General features: G+C 37.5%; 1 protein-coding gene across 6 annotated transcripts in view; it reads right to left on the reverse strand.

Annotated features, from left to right (window-relative positions):
• Positions 1-19,914, reverse strand: part of kek5 (leucine-rich repeat, immunoglobulin-like domain-containing kekkon 5 protein) — a 292,283-nt gene that overhangs the window by 44,456 nt on the left and 227,913 nt on the right. The window contains exon 1 of one of the 6 annotated variants that reach the window (XM_069132094.1): positions 582-622. The exons of the other annotated variants lie outside the window; for them this stretch is intronic. The gene's annotated coding sequence lies outside the window, so the exon portion shown is untranslated. Of the gene's footprint in view, positions 1-581; positions 623-19,914 lie in introns of those variants that run through there. 6 annotated transcript variants of the gene reach the window in all.

Genomic DNA, 19,914 nt, shown 5'->3' on the forward strand with positions numbered 1-19,914 from the left:
CTTCCTCGGTGCTTCAACGAAGAGGTAGAAGTACACTTAATTGATTGGTTATTGTTCCTGCCTATACCTGGATCGCAAAGGTCTACAACCATAAATAAGATCCAGACAGACATGAGGTAGGATAGTTCTCGAAATTTTGTCGTTGCCTGCCCTCTACACTTTAGTTTCTTCACTTTTACTCGACGACGCAACGTCTGGGTGTTTTTAAGAGTAAATATATATATTGCTTTTGTCGCAATAATCAATTCGACAAGTTCTGGTGAACAGTTCAGAATTCCGACGTACATATATTAATCTGTAACTGGTATCTATGGGTGATTAATCTGTCATAAGCAATATTGACAGCAGGATCCCATAAAAGTATTCAGATAATTGAAAAAATAAAGGAAGGTAATATTATGGGTTACTTTTATTACGTACTTTATTTAAAAAGTAATTAAGTTAAACTTTGAATGTGTACGATGTCTTGAAGAGTACTTTTGAAAGAACCACAAAAATAAATATCATAAAATTAAAAATTACACAAATGTAAATATTGCATAAAACTAAAAATCATTGAAATTTAGTAGATTATAGCTTACCAGTTATAATTAGCGTTTCTGTTTGTGAGCTATAGATTTACCGCAGATCGTATGTGGTATTCTCCGTATAATTTTCGCCATTGTAATGCGTGTATTTACGTGGTGTCGCCTATAAGAACGTTTAATCGACTTTGACGTTCGCGCGCACGCGAATCGTTATTTGTCCTCCATATAAAGGTTACCATACTTATATCTATATTTTTATATTTATATATTTTATATATTTTATATTTTATATTTCCATTCTGTGCAAATGACAGTACATAATAAACAACAAAATTATTACACGTTCCACCAGAGTTTTAAGTGTTTAACACGGTTTTTCATTTGATTCTCTCTATAGACATTGGACATTGTGCTAAATAATTTAACGAACTTTATAATGATTTTTAGGATGATTTTATGTTTATTACTTTATTCAAATTTATGAATAATTGCCAATTCGATATGTTCCTCTTTAACGTTTTCAATTTTATTTTATAAATCTACGATTAATTTATAAAGTGATTATTAAAGCCGTCGTAAAAAAATGAATAAATTCAATAGAAGTAGCTTTCAAAAATAACCAGAATTTCATCTCGTTTTGTATCATTAGTGTGGGAGCAAAGAAACAATGGAGGTAGCAAGGTGCTAAAAGAAACACGTCATTAAATTAAGACCTTTTTAGCAAGCAGCTAAGGAAGCAAAAAGGGTACAGAAGGCATTGATTTCTTTCCTCCTCTGTTCCTATGGCCTAACGCATCTCGTTCTAGCTTCGTGAAACACGGTCTCGCAGAGTTTTTTAAATGCTTTCTTTGCAAAAATACTTTCTTTGGCGTAACGTGTGTCTGATTATTGTTTAAGATATACATTGGCGACACAGGGGGGGAAGGGCCGCAAAGTTATTTTTTTGCAGTTAAAATCTCTCCACGATCGTCGCCTGTGCTGTTTAACCGGAGAAGCAAAGCCGCTTTTGTTTCGTTGAATTCGACTTGCGGTCACGTTTTCCATCGTTTATTTATTTTATCCGTTGATCGAAACGGTATGCTCGTGGCAGAGAAAATAACCTATCCGAGGTGCTCGATTTTGAGGAAAAATTCGTTCATTTGTTTCACTACTTTATTAAAAAATGTATCGTAGTTTCGATTTTAGAGAATTCCAGTTTCAATATACGTAAAGAATCGCGTCTTGAATCAAAGAATTCTCTTTTTAAATTTAAGTTAAAGAGCTCCGAATACTGAGATTTTATATAAAATATAAGGCACGTTTCGTCATGTTAAAATGTTATTGACATTCGGTGATATTTTTTATTCACTGATACTTTTATGTATAGCAAGCTATTTACTCGAATTAATTCCATTTTACAATTAGTCAAATTTCTATAAAAGCTTTTTCACATTTTATAAGAACACTACGTGCTTTCACGTGTTTTAATCTGCATCATATTTTTTTGCAAGTAAAATGACCATAAATACTTCAGAGATCGAAAATATAGAGAATAACAACGTGGAAAGCATCGTCAATATTTGTCGACATGATCAATAACCTCTCATGGTTGTCTATGAAACTCCTATTCTAATTTCCTTGATAGTCGATATTCAACGTTGAGATATAAAACGATATATCTTCGATCACTTTTATGAAACAGAATGCTATATGCTATTTAAAAATTGATCAGTATCTATCCTCTTAATTCCTTGCTTGCGCAACTTTTTGTGCAGCTTTATCAATTTGTCAACTTCCTCCCTTTGTAGACGTTTGAAGAAAGAAAAAGAAAGAAAGATGTAGGCTGCGTCGTTAAAACACCTGTCGTATTAGATTTATTATCAGTACCATACGTACTCTGTGATTTCAGCAGTTGATCTATAAATCATTTGGAAAATTGCTGATAAAATTGAAAAATCTGTTGACATTCAAGCATTTTGTGCCGACGTGACGCTAATGTACCGTAGGAAATTCCTTTACGATGGATACTTCGTGTCGAAACTGGCCATTGACTTTTTATAACTACGTATTCAAGTTCCATTGCGCGCTGTTCGCATTCTGGAAAATACTACAGAAACCGTACAGATCCGATGACCGTATGCTTTTTGGTTTTCCCGGTGCTCAATCATGTCACAGGATGAATGGTTCGAAGCAGCATTGGTGACCGGTTATAATTTTTCTTAGTTACCGTCTAGTATGCTATACACATCATATAATCACGTTTCTTTGTTTCGCTTCTTACCGTTTCTAGGTTGAGTTCCCCTTGTTATTGTTTCATTGCGATCTGAACTACTACAATTCAATAGAAACTATTAACTCATAAAATCCAATTATTTTAGGGAAAAATCGGATGTTATATTTTCCTTTATTCTATGAATATTTAAATGGAACATCTAAATAGAAATGAAAAGAGAGTCCGTTTCATCGTTTCCGCGTTATCTTTATCACACTTTATTAACTATGATGTTTGTATCTACAACGAGGTTGTTTAATTTCGTCTTAGAAATAAAAATGGAAAAGAGTAAGACATACACAAATAATCCTTCCTCGCGAAATTCGCTCTATCGATCCTTCTCCTAGGTAAGCAAGTGGAAAACTTCTCGAAGATATTGCTAATAACAAACAAGTATCACCAGCTTCCGTTTGCTTTCGCTACGGAACTATCGTGCGCCATTGTTGCATACACACGTACAGCCAACAATCTCTGGATAAAGGGATTGTAAATCTTTTCGAATCAATCTCCGAAACAAGTACGACAAACAATCGAGCGAGAACGCAGAGTGAATACAGAGAAACACGAAAGAATAAAGTGGAATCTTTTTTCCTTCTACCCCCTCCCATTTCCTATTTCCTTTTCGTTCTTTCTTCTTTTTCCTATTCTTCTAGAACGTATTGTGAACCACCTCCTCGAGAGAGCTGTTTGTATCCCGCGTTTGTTGAAACTCTTTCCGTTTTTACGAATAACTTTTTACTCAAGAACGCTTAAATGGATTTTGTGTGTAGTTTATGTTGGCGGTGTAAGTCATACTGGATGATGCCCCGTTTCAAGGATGCTTTGTGCTTGAAAAAGATGGCCTACTTCACCAGCCTAATGACATAATTCTGCCAGATAACCGTGTCAGTCCGGTACCAATGGAACAATACACATTGTACGAATTCCATTCCTACGGACCGTCTCGATTTAAAAAAAAATCCGCCTAGATCTTTTTGCTGAAAATTAACAGGATTTTGTATCTTTACATCGATCTAGGATATACGATTATTTTTGATAATTCTCTATTTTGCAATAATAATGATTATTCCACTGTCTGGATTTTAACTCTTTTTATTAACTTGCTCGAGTAGAATAGTTCCATTAAACATTCCATGAAATTGAAGTATTTTATTGCATGGAATGGATATTATAAAAAATTGGAAAAATTAGGTGCAGTGAATATTATGAAAAATTGGAGAAATTAGATGCAGTGAATATTACAAGAGTATGAGATGTTTCATAATCGAAATGACTAACAACTTCCGAGAACTGGTGTAGAAAACTGCTTCATTATTTCGAAATTAAGGGAGGAGAATCAATAACGAATGTTTCGCAAACAATTTTCTGCATTAAAGTATCTTCACTTGTATCTATTTTATAAAATAGTGTTTTATAAGACGTAAAATAACTGTAAAATAGATTTATTCAAATAAATTACATAGTTTTATTTAATGAAGAATTACTATAACAGAATTATGTTGCAGCAAGATAAGGATTATTACATCATGCAAATTTCTTTTTCGCCAATTTCTCTTTTCTCTTATCCAATTACAGGAAAGTTACAGCATGGCCTAGTTACCATAATCAAAGCGTAGCATTAAAAACAGAACTTAATAATCCCCTTTATTTCTGACGACAGGTAAAACTGTTTCGAGCAGAAATTGAATAATTTTAGTGGATGAGTACAGGCAATAAAAAAATATTTTCCTTGACCATATTTTCCAAAAAATATTTTATAACGAGTCAGTCTTCTAAGTTTACAATATATAACGTTTATCTTGTAGAAAACTCATTCGTACGTCTTCCTTATATTTTTTATTTTAGTCGAACGATGAATAATGGTAAAATGGCTTATTTTCGTTTGAAACGTTATTTTTTTCGCCGTTCGTTCTAAATTATTTTCAATAATAGCTCTTGGTAAACATTATTGTCGGTGGCATTTCTCAGTCTTCTTTTTGAGATTCAGTTTCTAGTGAAAAATCGCTACGTTAAATCGTATGTTCCGACATTTATAAAATCTGCTTCGAGTACAACATTTTCGTTTGTTGTAGCAACTTCACGAGTGCATAATAGGAACCTAAATACGAATGTACAATATACAGCCCAATTATCGAGTAGTCAATAATAATTTTACTAAAAGAATCAATTTTTCGTTATAGCAGAAATACTTACAGAGAAAGCTTAGATAACCTTCAGAGTCAAGTTCAAACTAAAGAGTACAGACAATAAAAGACAAAGATAAAGAGAGACAATAAAAAGATTAATATACACAACAAATAAGCAAAATATTTTAACGATCCAGATAACCTGAAACCACGCATCGTTCTCCATCACATACGTTCTTCAATCATGCACCGATCTCTAACCACTGCCTACTTTGCGGAAGACCACTCTCCGTTCCCATATTTCTCGTTCCATTTGACTTCTAATGACGCGTAGCATAAAGAAGCCGACGAGAGAGGTAATAACCCCGACAGCCGTAAAACTGTTCTTTTGTATCGCGTAACGGCCAACTCCCGCGCGCTCTTGAATTACGATCGATATCATTTCTTGCCGGGCCGCGCACGTTCCCTTTCCTCGTCAGCGTTAAAACAACCAGCAATGTAATTACGGGCACAATCTTTCCATCTGAGACTCTAGCGAAGCCACGAGAAAGTGTTGGCAGAAACAGGGGCTCGTTTGTCCTCGAGTTTGTGCGCTCGCGCGCGCCCAAAGGTAGTCAAAGCGAATTCATCCGCGTTTTAAACTCGATGCGAAGCGAGTTCTGTCGTGCGAGAACGTCACGCGCGTTTCAGCAGTCTATTATATTATATGAGCTTCTCAGAAGTCAGGCTAATCTACTTCACTTTTCAAATCATTTCTTAATTTCATTACGTAGATACACGTTTAATACTCAATTGTTCAATTCTCAAATAACCGATGTTTCACTTTCATGATTTTTGGAGAAATGTAACTCTTCTATTTTTAATTAAAATCTTGTCATTTTAATTTCTAATCTTTGCAAAAAAGGGGTTAATAGCAAAAAGGTGATGTACGTGACGGGGCAGATTTCAATTTTTTATAAACATCATCGGTCTTCTACTCTTTTGAACATACATAGGTGTTCGAATATTTTCGCCAGTCATTGCAATGTTTCTTGATCGTTAATGCTGCGTGACCGATGCAATAACGCGCGTGGAAAAAAAAGTCGCTCATTCGCATCGTGCTTCAAACCCGCGACGCGACGCGTGTCGCACAGAAGTCGATGCAAATGGAATATCGATTAATAGTTTACGCGAGCCTTCCTTCCTTCCTCGTGCCTTTTCGTTGCTACGTGTTCGTTCGATATAATTTATGGGTACAACGACAGCGACGCGATTTAATGTACGAACTCTCGATGCTGGTTAAGTGGAAGAGAAAAACGCAGAACGAGTGAAGCGATCTAAGTGGACGAAGAATTAATATGTCACGGCCATGGAATTAATTATGACGTAATAATTAGAAGGAGCTGAGTCGAGGCACGATATTAGGCTAGAGTTAGGTAGCGTGCTCTGGGGTGGAGAACGTTTATAGGATACAAAATTGAGGTGTTCATGGGCTAATGTGTTTTTAAACCGTGGAGCGAAGATGGTTTAGGATCATCATATTTTCGGGAGGATAAAGAATATTTTTATGTGCCGTAGTTACTTGTGCGGTATTGGCATATAAAAAATTGGTGAATATTATGTATATTATAATATATTTAAGTAATAAGTAGAATCTTCAGTGAGTTTGGATTATTTGTATATTTATCTCGTTTTTGAGAAAAGTTGAAGTTGAAAAAAACTGAGCTTCTTAATCTTAATTGATTGTAAGAGATATTATATATTTATTTCAAGTCTCAGAATTAGTATCATCATTCAATTAAGTTTGTAAATAATGTTAATGCCTTATGATGTTATGGAATGAATATTTCAGATGCGAAATATTTCAACCATATCACAACCTAGAACGCAGTTTAATAGCATCATGAATAAAAACCGTAAACTCCTTTTTTCACAGTTTTAAATGATTCTTCATCTAACAAATTAATCTAATAAAAATTGTTGACCGAAACCAGCAAACGTGCCAAAATCCAGTTGCTTTCATCGCCGTTTCAATCATTCGCCTTTCCCCCGACGGGAGACAAAAACAAGAAAAAAAAGGAAGGAGGAGAAGAAAGGTCCAAACGCGAAAATGACAAAGCTGTAAAAAACAGAGGGAAAACGAGGAGAGAAAAGGGCCGAGGAAAACAACGGGGAAAAACCTCAACAAAAGTGTACACGGTGCGCGAAGGTCGGTCAACGAACGACCAGGGAAAGTTTGTATGTTCGCCAACAGGGAACAGCCGGATTAACGAGAACCGAGCTACCCGTAGTAGTACGCTGTACGTAAACGTCGCTTTTTAACGGCACGCTGACCCCTTTCGACGTCAACATGTAAATAGGTGACGCGTTAAATCGGTACCCGCGCACAGGTACTTCACCGTTCTATACAATCTCGGCGTGACGACCCGTAGCCTGTAGGTCCTAGAGTGACAAAGACAGAGGGAGAGAATGACACATACCTACATGCATAGAGAGACGCCACTGAAAGAGAAGCTCGAAACTGTTGGTATAGAGTTGGCATACGTGCGTGCGGTTGACGGAGAAGGTGGAGTCGTCGTCGTGGAGGTGTCAGTACTGTGAGAGGCAATAGCTATCCCGCATCATAGATGTAATACGAGTTAATACGTGTCGAACACGTCGCGCATTCGGGACATAGTATCGCGCGGCGTCGCGAATCGAGGCGCGCGCGTACGTAAGCGCACGTACGAGTGCACACAGAGCTGCATTGGCCGAACGGACGTCGTTTGGGCGGAGTGCAAGTCACTCACAGCTGTCCTCCGCATATGAGCACGCATGCTAAGCATTAATCATATCGAGAACACCCTTGCTCCTCCCTACCCTCTTCTCCTCCTAAACACCCACATACCATCGTAGCCTGCTCTGGGCTCTGACCCTGGTTATAGCCATCGCTGCTCGCCATCTCCTTTCCTCCGCGTTCAACCTCGTCCCAACCACCGCGCCAACGTTCGCCCAGCGATCATGCACACGCACAGGCCAAGAGATGCACGGCGAGCGTGTACACGGGTTCGCTCGCCTACGGGTTCGCGCGTACCAGCCATGGGTGCGTTTGAAGTTCGGCTTAATGACGATGTCAATCATCGTCTGCGGTCTCGTAAGTATCTGGTCCCGTGGACCTTTCACGTTTTCGAGACCTTCGCAAACAGCAGTGTCGAGGATACCCGCCAGCAAATGCGTGTCTCGACGCTTAACGCGTGTAAAGCACGAAAGAAAAACGATTCCGTGACACGGTGGACCTGCTTGATAGAAGGTTGATATCGAGCTTGCGAGGAATTAAACGGGTTCCAGCAACGATTTCGGCGAATTAAAGGAGTAGGAGACACGAGAATTGGGGGTTGAAATGGAAACCAGAGGGTTTGAGGTGGTTTGAGATGGTTTGAGGTAATCGTTTTTGCGGTTTGCTAGTTTGAAAATTTTGTGATCAAAAATATAGAGGTCTGCACTTCAGAACACGATTTGGTTTTGTTGCTAGTATTGTTGTAAAATTATCGTTATCATTTGAAAGAAAGTAATAAAGTACTTCTTGATAGTGAAATTCGAAATTTTATATGCATAGTGTAGTTACTAGCGAATAGGAAAAGTCACAATTTGAAATCGCATTGTATATTGTGCATCGCACTTTGCATATTGTGGATTGCACCACTTTACATAGAAATCTCTTAACTTGCTTTCCTCCAACTTCGCAAGCTATAAAAATAAACAATCGCTTTCACATTCTATTAGATTCTATTACAGAGCTGCTTCAACTACTACTACGCGCGTTCCTATCAAATTGTTCTTCCGAAATTGTTTTTCCAAATTTGTTGAGAGTCGTACTCTAATATTTGCTCTACCATTTCCGAATATTGAAACTATTCGGTTAAATAACTATTTTCAACATTACTTATATAATACACTAATTAAGAATTTCTTAACTGAATTCATTAAATACAAATAATAATTTATAAATACACGAGCATGTTAAAAGATGGTAACTTTAATGGTATATAATAGAATTAATTGAACACGCGATCTATAGCATTCAGCTATATAGGTAGTGTACAGGTAATTTCGGTTACAATTTAACGATGCTTCTGTTATTTTGTGAAATAAAGACAAATCGATTTGGGTGCTCGGCGAGTTCCGTGTCGTTGACTAGATAACATCGTGACCGAACGTTAATCAGCGAAATTATCGAAACCGATACAATAGCGCCGCGAGAACATCGGTAGGACGAATTAAATAAATTATCCGTCGGTGACTAGTTCATGAAACGATAATTAGCATTAGTTGTAACGTTTAACGATTGAATAAATCACGATAGCGTAAATCGTCTCGAGGCAACATAAATAATATATCCGTAAATAGGCGAGTATTGAGGTCATAATTGAGCACAATGTATTTGGCATGCGGATAAAGCAATGCCGAAATTCAATTATTACCAACTGCTTTTAACTAATTGGAAATTTATTTACGGACGATCTCTATTACATTCTTTAAGTATCTTAAATTCTTTAAATTCAATTCAGTTCAGATTTTTATGATTCTTGTTAAATCTTACTAATTAGTACGAGAGAGCCGTTGATAGTTTATTAATAGAGAAATGTTTGAAAGGAAACTAGGTTCGTAAGAGAATGTTCAAAAAAAGACAAAGAGCCGAAGAAAGGTAAATTTTGTCTAACTACATATATGCATATTACTTCTCTATGTTTAGCTAGACAAAATGCATATGTATGTTATCTTACCATTATTTACGTTTATTATACGAAAGAAAATTTACGAAAATAATAGAAAATGATTCGTAAGTGAATCTTGTGACCGAGCAGTTGCGATCCAACTCAAATTATAACGGAAACGTCTGTGCTATTTCTGGCCATTACGCAACACAGACGCGATACGATGACACACGATGGTTTGCGTCGTATCATCCACCTAAGTGGCTTTATTATGCGCTGCGAGATTCGCTTAAAATTACAACGAGCACCGTTCACCAAGTCTCTGCTGCTGCTTTTCGAAATTGCCGCCACATCGTTCGATCGCGACTGAATGCGAATCGCGTATTATACGAGTCGCGGTAATGGCCGGGTCGTGGCAGAAATTGGTGCAACTGTCCAACGAGATTCTAGGATTCCGAACGGTGAAAAGCGTTCTTACTCGCATCCTTCGGTGAATGGACATGCGCTCATTTTGCCGCAATAGGAATTCGGTTGCGGAACAATTGCGAACGCGTAGAAATGCTGCTGGGAAGAGCTTACCGAATGCTTTCGATCACGTTAAAAATTCTAATACATATATGTACAACGTATCTGTGGATCTACCGGTTACAATATCTCCAGCGGAATAGTTAACTCAATTTATCTTTGCTTTCAATTATCAGATATTGCAAAAATATGATCGATATTCCATAATTATTATCTCAATAACAAATTTTCAGACTATTTAATTCCACAATTAGACTTCATTTTGTTAAATTTGCTTACATCAAGTTCTTCAAGTTCTAAACAATCGCTTAAACAATACCACTTTCAATAATCATCTTTTCAAAATACGTACTAGAACAATCAGAATAGATACATCAGTAAAACACATCGGCGTTAAACACATATACATTTCACCGCAAAGGCCAGACGTAAGAACCAGCTATTCTTCGTTCTCTATTCGTTGCCATTATTCACAAGACAAGCAGAGAATGGTTCTAATATCGTGAAAATAAACACGCTTGGAATACACGCCAGACAAAACGAAATAACACAATCGTCGAAACATTCGCCAGCAACTCGCGTGCAATTCGTGTGCAACTTGCATTGGAAGCGAATCGCGAGGCGTCGAGGACACGTGCGTCGCACGCGACTTTCCTCTCGCGTGGGTGTACGCGCGCACACGTGCTTGGCGAGCAAATAAACGGCTGTGAAAACGCGGCCAGACGAGAACACGTCTGCGGGAAACACATTGCTCAGTTCTAGTCAGCCGCGACCATCGGAGAGACCATCAGAGCAATCAAATAAAGACTCGATTGCGACGGGCCTCTATTTGCAGAGCGTAAAGGGAATGTGGGGATAATAGCTGGTCGAAGGAGGAGCAAACTGGTTTGCGCTTTTAAACGATTTGTATGCGATGTCTTGACTCGTTCGCTGTGACGTACATATTGATTGGGATCGAAAGGGAGAAGAGTATTTTCGATATCGTGATTTATCTTCGCTTTTGATTGAACTATTTTAGATTAAAAAGTTTTAGATTGAGTTAAATGAAGGTGTAATTATAAAATATGCATATAAAGAGGGTATTATGAAAGAGATGAATTAATAATATGAATTTAGTACATAGGTACTACTTGGGTGTAATTTTATTTAATAGAACATTTTTTATTGTTCCCCATTGTTATAAGTATTTCTCGAACGAACTAAACGCGTATTTATTGTGCAACGTGAATCTAAATATACATTTGACGTACAGTTAGATTGGATCTTTTTCTACAAAGGTGATATACACTGACACGAACCTTCTCAAAATTTGTATATATAAATTCAGCGTGAAAATATGCAACAGGAAGAGAAGCAGCGTGTATGAAAAGCGACAAGCGTAAGCAATCTAATCAGCGCAACCACGAGGAATAAGACGAACGACGGAAACTCGTCTCGTATCTTTCCGGCAATTCCAGAAAAGAGAACGAACAAACCGGTGACTGTTGATCCGTTCCAAAAACGGTGAACAACGAAATGCAAATTCCACATTTGTTCGCGTTAATCTCATTCAGGCGTTTCAACGTTTCATGGTCGAAAATGCAAAACGTCACGCGATCTCTGAACCCTCAGTCGAAACGAACGTGCGAAACTATGCAATTTCGTTGGCTGTTTATTCCATTTCACGGCCGGTGGGACACGTCGAATCAGCGATGGCCGATTATGGCAAACCGGAGGGTTGGTGTGAGTAACAACAACGGCATAGCTTTGTAATCGTCGCTGTTTGCGCAAACAAGACCCCTTTTCATTCATTAGAGAATGCCAGTTGAAAGGAAGTGGAAAATTGAAACTATTACGAGCACTTCGCTATTACGTGTAGCACAGACATACCACTCGAGAGAAACAAGCGTTTCATAAACAACGCGTTTCTTTTGCATCCAAGAGAGACCCAATGCTACTTTGTTAGGATCCTTATGGGCGCGTGATATGAAAGCACAAAATAATTTAAAGAGATACTCGACCGCGGAGCGTACGATCTGTTTATTTCACTGGGAAAAGGTATGCGTAAGTCGAGTCTGGCAACAAAGGAACGTAACACTTCGGGGTGCGAAGGGTTTTCATCCTTCCTTTCCTTGCTTTCTCTTTCTTGGTTTCTTTTTTGACCTTTGATATAGTAGTATGTGGGATACGGCGCAAAGTCGAAGATAAAATCTTGCGAAGGGTATAAGAAGCCACGAGAGAATATCAGATAGGGTGATTCATAAATGTATGAAAATACTTTAAAGGATGAATTTATGCGTTAATATAAGTAAAAGGATGTCATATGAGAATATGTCCTACGTATCTTAGATTTCTAGTTATAGATGATTTTGATGTTATGCAAAATTTTAAAATAATTTTTATTTATTCGCCTCTAAAACAACAACGAACTCGGGAAAAAGATAATGACAGCCTGAAGTTCTGCCTGATTCACATAGATCGATGTTCGTAAACTTTAGATGATATCAAGACATGCTTCGGCTATAATATATGACGTCTTTTTAATTATATTAATGCGTAGATTCATCGTCTGAAGTACTTGCATGCATTTATGAATCATCCAGTATAGTATACCTTTGTGGCAAAGAAAAAAAAAGAGATCGAAGCTGTTAGGGTCGATATTCGAGAAGGTAAAAGGCAGCAATTGACCCGGCTTCGAATATTTAATCTCGTAAAATTCTGAGAAGTTCGACGAAACTCCGATACTCCGGTGGGTGTAGTTATGCACCGGCCAGATTATGGAGTACGCCGTGCTATGAAACCGATACTGTATAATATCGAAATTCCATTAGATTGTCAAGGTTACTGGTTCCCTTTGCTTCTTTTTCCTAGTCCACCTTCTCTCTGCGCTATGGTAAAGCCGGTTCGAAGCAAAGAGGGATACCAGTTAAGAAATAGTTAGCCACTAGAATTTCAGAGAGCTTAAGCTCAAAAACCGAACTCGTTTGTTAAATTTATTCAATCCTGGCGTACTATCGGATATCGTGTGATCATGGCGGAGTGCCTTAAAACTCGTCAACCTTTGAAGCCAGCTGTTCCAAAGTCAAAGATTAACGCAGAGAATATTATGTGGTTACATTCGAATTTTAACTTATAATTTCAATGAACCTTTCTGAAACTATTTCTGAATATTTCGGAATAACGTTCGTTACGAGCAAACTACAAATACTTCGAGTTTCATAGAAATTTGGAATTTATTTTCACAATTGGACAACGATAAATACTATTTAACATGCAAGATGATTTATAGTATAATGTACATACTATGGTAGGTCCAAAGGTGAGAAACTCTTATGCGGTAGAAAAATAACTGGAACATTGCGAATTCAGAGAATCACAACGCGTTGTGGATGTTTTTAAATCGTCTCAACGCGTTCTGACATTATGCAAAACACGATAACGTGTTTTCGTTCTTTCGGCTTAACATACGGGTTTAATCTGTCCAATAATATTCGTCATAAAATATTCCACGACTATTACATTTCTGACTGACAACTCACCCGCCATGTATAACCCGATATTGAACCAACGCGAACACAATGTATCTACCGCCCCGTCCACTAAATATTCGTCAGTTTGAACGTCGAAGACACCAACCACCGGTGAAAAACGAGAAACGACTGCACTCGCGATATTAGCTGCGATGGAAAAAGATCGTGGAACACGAGCCATTAGTTGTGAACGAGCTACAGGCTTGAATAACGTGGATATGGCAGAGATATCTATGCCCCTCCATATCGTAGATGCATCGTAAGAGAGAATCAGTAGGAGACACGCGAATGTTTGAGCACAGCCAGTGCTCTCGTTCATAAAAGTATCGATACCTCTTGTTCGCTGTAAAATTCTGTCGAACATATAATACACGCGTGCGACGCACGCGCGAGTGTATGATATTCTCCAAGGAACGCGCCTTCGTCTTCTTAATGGGAGGAATTCGACGTACAACGATGAATATTCGTGGTATTGTACAACGTATCGCGCAACTATTATGTAAAAGCTTCTTTTTTCTTTTTATTTCCTTTTCTTTTGTTTTACTGGGCGTTGTGTGCTCATTGTTTTTGGTCATGCGCACGGGGAAATATGGAGATGTTCGAGGTATGCAATGAGTCTGAGACCCTAAGCAGGAATGGGATATCAAGCTCGTTTGACATGTTTCTGGACAATACAGAATTTTATATGGGTTTTGTTGCAGTCCATTTTTATAGTTTGAGTTTTTGGGTATAAGCCATATCCGTATCTCGATGTATCGTCTGATATCGAGTAATCGTTTCGTTAAGCAGTTAAGATTTTTAGATATCAAGAAACATGGTATGTCTAATGGTACATACGTACATAATGGTTCGTGGTTTTATTTGGAAGTATAATAATCTATCTATGTATAGAATTTTAAGAGTATGTGGCATTCGTGAAAATAGCGGGCATATTAAAAACTACGAACTCCCTTATCTCAAACGTACGGATTCAAATTTTTCTGTTTTATTTCTCATTATCATAAAATAATTTTCCACGTCATTTAACACGTTCGAAATTCCGAATTTTATTTGACGCATTGTGAATTCAAATACCACTAAACGCGTTATATTTTAACGCATCCGTGATTGGAAATATTATCAAGCGACGTTATCGAGATAAATCGCGGGTGAACAGGTTTCGGAACAAGCAGGATGAAATCGCAATTGCGAGCATCCGGTCGCGCTCCCGATAATCTATAGATCGCCATGTAAACGTGCGACGCGGATATGATAATTAATAATATGTTATTGGATTTTAAAACGTAAGTGGCAAATTTAACTGGTAAAGCAGCAGGGGTTTGAGCCATGCTTGCGATATTTATTGTTATCATGGTTTCAAAGCGTAATAATTCAGCGTAATTAATTTGTAGGTCGGCGAACACGCGTTGGTGAATGTAACGCAATTTTATTAATGCACCGACCGAACCTGGAGGTCCGTGTATCACATAATTCAATGTTTGTCGATTCATTCAAAAGTTAATAACATCCGGCTACGGATAGATCGCGAGGAGTAAGTAATCAAAGAAACAGAAATTCCCTACCAATTTTTAAAACGAAGTTGAAAAATCATGGAATACCAGTCCACGTTCTTCTCTTTGTGTTCCTTGTTCTTTCCATTTCTGCCAATATTGGAACAGCTTTCACAAGGAAATGTCAGAATTGTTATATATTTCAAGAAGGCAAAATATTCAGGACGTAGTATATATTTCTTGTTATATTTCTTGGTTCGTAATCATTTCTGGCGGAATTAAAACCGAAGCGACAAGTAATATCAAGCTAACAATAAGCTGCGATTGTTCTACCGAATGACCAAGTCTGAATCGACCATTGATTTTATCTTTGGACATTTGACTTCCGGAAGGTATATCCCTTTTATAGAGCTCCGGAATGGAACTTTCATATAGCTGGAGTTGCGAAGGTCGTAAAAGTTGAAAACTTTGTCGTTATCGCGTTTAGTCGGACAGAGAGAATCCTTTCTGGACGTTACTTGGAAAACGTAATTGACAATTTAATATGTGGGAGTAGAAGTTATTTTCGAAAGAGCGGATAGAATACGATATTGTATTATGAAATGCATGACGTGATTGAAAAATGCAATGTCTTACTGTTATATAAAAAAAGATCAAAATAGATCTTTCCAAAAGACAGGGAAGCGTTACTTTAATTCTAAAAATATCTGTAATATGATATCGCAAGTAAGTTAAACAAGAAGAAGATGTATAATGAATCTGTTAAACGGTTTTTCAGACCTTCTTCTATCCGTTAGATAACTGGGCGGATTAAACTATCCAGGTCATCCGCAAATCCTTTCCAGCTAAGGCTAATATCCGAACAGCTGCTGTCTGCGAACGAACGTACCGTTACAGAATGAAGTAACAGTAATATCGTGCTTTCTGTAACGATTTTAATATCAAAAAAGAGTTCGACAAACACGAGCAGCACGATGTTCTGTGTAGTTTATTACGAAAGTTTCTGCCGATACGATACGTCCGTTTCTACTTTTAAATATTTGTTCTTTCTTGCGAATAAATCCGATTGATATTCTAGTTATGTAAATTTATTTTTAAAAATTGTCTTGAATACTTGCAAATTTCGGAAGATTTTCAGAGATGTGCTTGTATTATGGATTAATTTCTTATGTGTGTTTTTCAAAAACAAAGAAAGATATACAGATATTAAGCCAGTGTAAGCAATCTTTCTTCTTGTCCCGAAGGACATCTCAATGCTTGTGTTAATCGAAGTGTTAATCAAATATCTATTAAAGTACAAGACAAAGATCTGTTGTGACTTCGTTTCATACTATTTGATTGTATCGTTAAACCTGTGGCGCAATTCCAAGAGAAAACGCCTGTATCGGGTTATGGAATTAGAGAAACGATAGATTCGGTGAACGAGTTCAGCAAATAACCATGATCGCGCGGATCTGTTTAACGTATGCGAGGCGTGGACCGATATATCGTACGATAAGCCAGCAGATTGGCGAAACGCGCGAACGTCTGAGCGGAGCAAGAGGAGCGCGTGGTGTTGCATGCACAAGCCAACAATTGAACCTATCGACCTTCTCATCGAAATTAGGTCCACCGTAGCAATTGTGTACTGCAAATGGCGAGTAACGTATAGGCCGCGTGATACACGCACGGAACTTGCGAACTACTTCCGGGCGAATTGTTGCGAAAAGTTGCTCCGCTTCCAGACTCGTACACGACACTGTAGAAATTAATCGCCTGGAAGGGAATATCAGCTATAAATAATTTTGGTTAAGACTTACAAAGTTTTCGAAGTTGTATCAACTATATGTAAATAAGTTGTATGTTAAGACACGATTACAACGACTTCAAGACTTTACGTTGCTAGAGTTTGTGGAATTGATTTTAGCTTCATCAAAAAGTCGTATGGAAATGTTGTATGATACAATTGGATATATAATGGCTCGTGAAAGTATTTGAACGTATTACATTGCACATATTTACCATATTCTGTATTATATACATAACATATTCATAAAATGTTTTTATAAGTGTTTAAATATTTTCGTGATTTGGAAATTTCTCAGCAAAAAGTCTCATACAAAGTATAGAACATTTTCTTTAGAATATTTCTCAATACATTTTTTCCAATATAGACACTATCTGTTTTTTATTGTATCGAGGTATTTCTTACTATATAAATAACATTCTTTAACTGTTCATTCATCTATGACATTTCGTCTAAATTCGAAGGTAGTAGCACATACGATTCTCCTAATAAGTAATTGCGGTCATTTAACAGCGAATAGAGAATCACGTTGTTCTATGGCGATAGGATTGTCGAGGAGATTATGTTTGCTCGAGATCGATGCATTACCGTTCTTGCTTTTGCGTTTTACTACAGGATCGTTGGCTTCCCGGGGTCTTGCTGGAACTAATTGCAATGAAGGCAATTATGATACTGTCAGGATAAAGACGGGCAAAGCAGATTGATAAACGGAAGCAGACGAAAAAAGAGCAACGGCGCGCAATCTCGTCTGTGTTACGTGCTTTAAAAACGCGGCTGATGTGCCGTGAAGAGTAGAATCCATTTACTTGGCCTCTTATAGATGAAAAAAGAGCAAGAACTTCTCTTTAACCGTACGTTGCAATTAATGAACATCCCAGAAAAATTCCGTTAAATTGGGTTGGATGCAGGGAAACTGATTTGTCAGCTGTCGATGATTACTCTAAAGGGTTGAATTATTCGAACAATCGACAATCTCGTTCTCTTTGAACTTCACACTGTTTCCAATGAGAGAGACACCGTTTTCTAGAAAGTAGTTATCAAGAGTAGTGTACAAACGACTTGAAATATTACAATAAATCTTTAAACAATCTAAATAATAACCAGTTTATTGAAATTGCCCGTCACGTGTAATTTTATATAAATCCAAAGCAAGTTTGAACATGAGTCAACATTGATCATGCAAATACGCGATATAGCATCAATCCATAATTCCCTTGCTATGGAATTATAGGAAGTATGATGGTACTTGTATCATTACTCTTAATATACCACGATCTATAAATCTTATCGGTAATCGAATAGGGAAATTCATCACTCGCAGGTGCAATCGATTAAGATCTTTCAGCATCATCGTAGGAGATGCGAATCGATTAGATGCGATAACATTTTTTCCCGACAGATCGTAATTTCTCATCTATAGTATCGTTGGAGGTTTACGCGCGTTAATGGCGATCCAGCAGATAATATAATTCATGCTCACGCACGTGCAAGACCCAGTCCCGATAGTAACGGCGCCGATGATTTACTGGCGCGCCAGTACACGCGGACTACGAACGATTTGTTTTAACGCTACAGTTTCCCGGAGCAATAAATAAAACCGGCCGCGTAAAACGAGTACACGCTGAAATTATCGTTTCGACCTGATTAATTAACGAACCAGCCACGGAAATTCTACGTCGCTCTTACGTGGTCCGTTCAGTCTCCCGTAATATGATTCGATAATCCTTCAGGAGTACAGATAATAATTCGCAGAGGTTTAGAACGTCCATGTGAAACGTGACGTTTGTGGCAGTCGAGTTACGTTGCTGGTTAATGCTTCGCAGAACTTGTTAAGTCGGATATCCTACGTGTATTTAAAAAATGACTCAACTTAAACAACTGTTTTACGAAAAACGGAAAATGATGTAGGAACTTTTGAAATACATGTGCGATGCGACGCAGCACTTCTAAAGAGATTGCAAATTTAGTGACTACTTTCTAATGGTACGTAGGCTGCATTATGTATATTGTGAAAATTAATCCCACTACTAAAAGTGAAATACGAGATAGGTCCATGAAGATAAGATAAAGATATTAAGCTACGAGACAATTGAAATTATCAATCCTCATAAAATTTGAGAGAATTACAAGACCATAATACTATATTATTTTTCGAACGAGATATGGATCTTCTTTGTTCTGGAAATTTCGACTTTTCTCAAAAGATACGTTGTATCAAAGATATGGATCGAACCTATTTATGAAAAATTTCCATAAATTGAAATTTGATGGTCGAATGTGACTTCGAAATTGCAAGGCAACAGGGATCGGATGTCTGACTTTTATATTTGATACTATGCTTGACCAAACAATGAATTGACGTTGTTTCGATACAGGTTCAATCAGCCCGAACAACTTCATACGTTTTCGCTTAGTGAACTATCGAATATAGGCCACTACGCAGCCAGGAATAAATGCGGGAAAGTAGCCAGGAAGTTAAATTATTTGCAATGGAGTTTCGATTATTCGATTTCCGATTATCAGAGAGTCCGTTTTATTTGAAGGAGCCCCGTGCAAGCTTCGAACGATCTGGAACTCCATTAAGGATAATCGACGTTTCTTTGTATCGGGCATTCGAGTTTTTCCTTCTTAAGGCTCCTTTCAAACTTCGTAATGCATTTTCTACCAACTCGGAAACTGCATGATTGGTAGCTTTAATCTACGTAAACGATGGTAATCGGACACTCGTAGCTTAACTCCATACCAGAAAAATCTTCCTTTGTAATTAACGATTTTAATACAAAGTTAGCATTGTTAATATAATTATTGAAAATGTATAGGTTCATTTTTAATTGTCTTCATATATACTCGGCAGCGCGAGTGCACGCTTGATTACAACTAACATCTGGGAGAAATTATGAAATAATAAAATTATTGATGAGTCTCATCATATTTTACATATTCTGTTTTATCACACGAGAATATGTATTTAATAAATGATACATTAAATACCTTATCCCAGACATGAAATAATGACTATACAGTTAA

Source organism: Bombus flavifrons, chromosome 2 (genome assembly GCF_040668555.2).
Source record: "Bombus flavifrons isolate JBK064 chromosome 2, iyBomFlav1_principal, whole genome shotgun sequence".
In the NCBI taxonomy this organism is placed as follows: Eukaryota; Metazoa; Arthropoda; class Insecta; order Hymenoptera; family Apidae; genus Bombus; species Bombus flavifrons.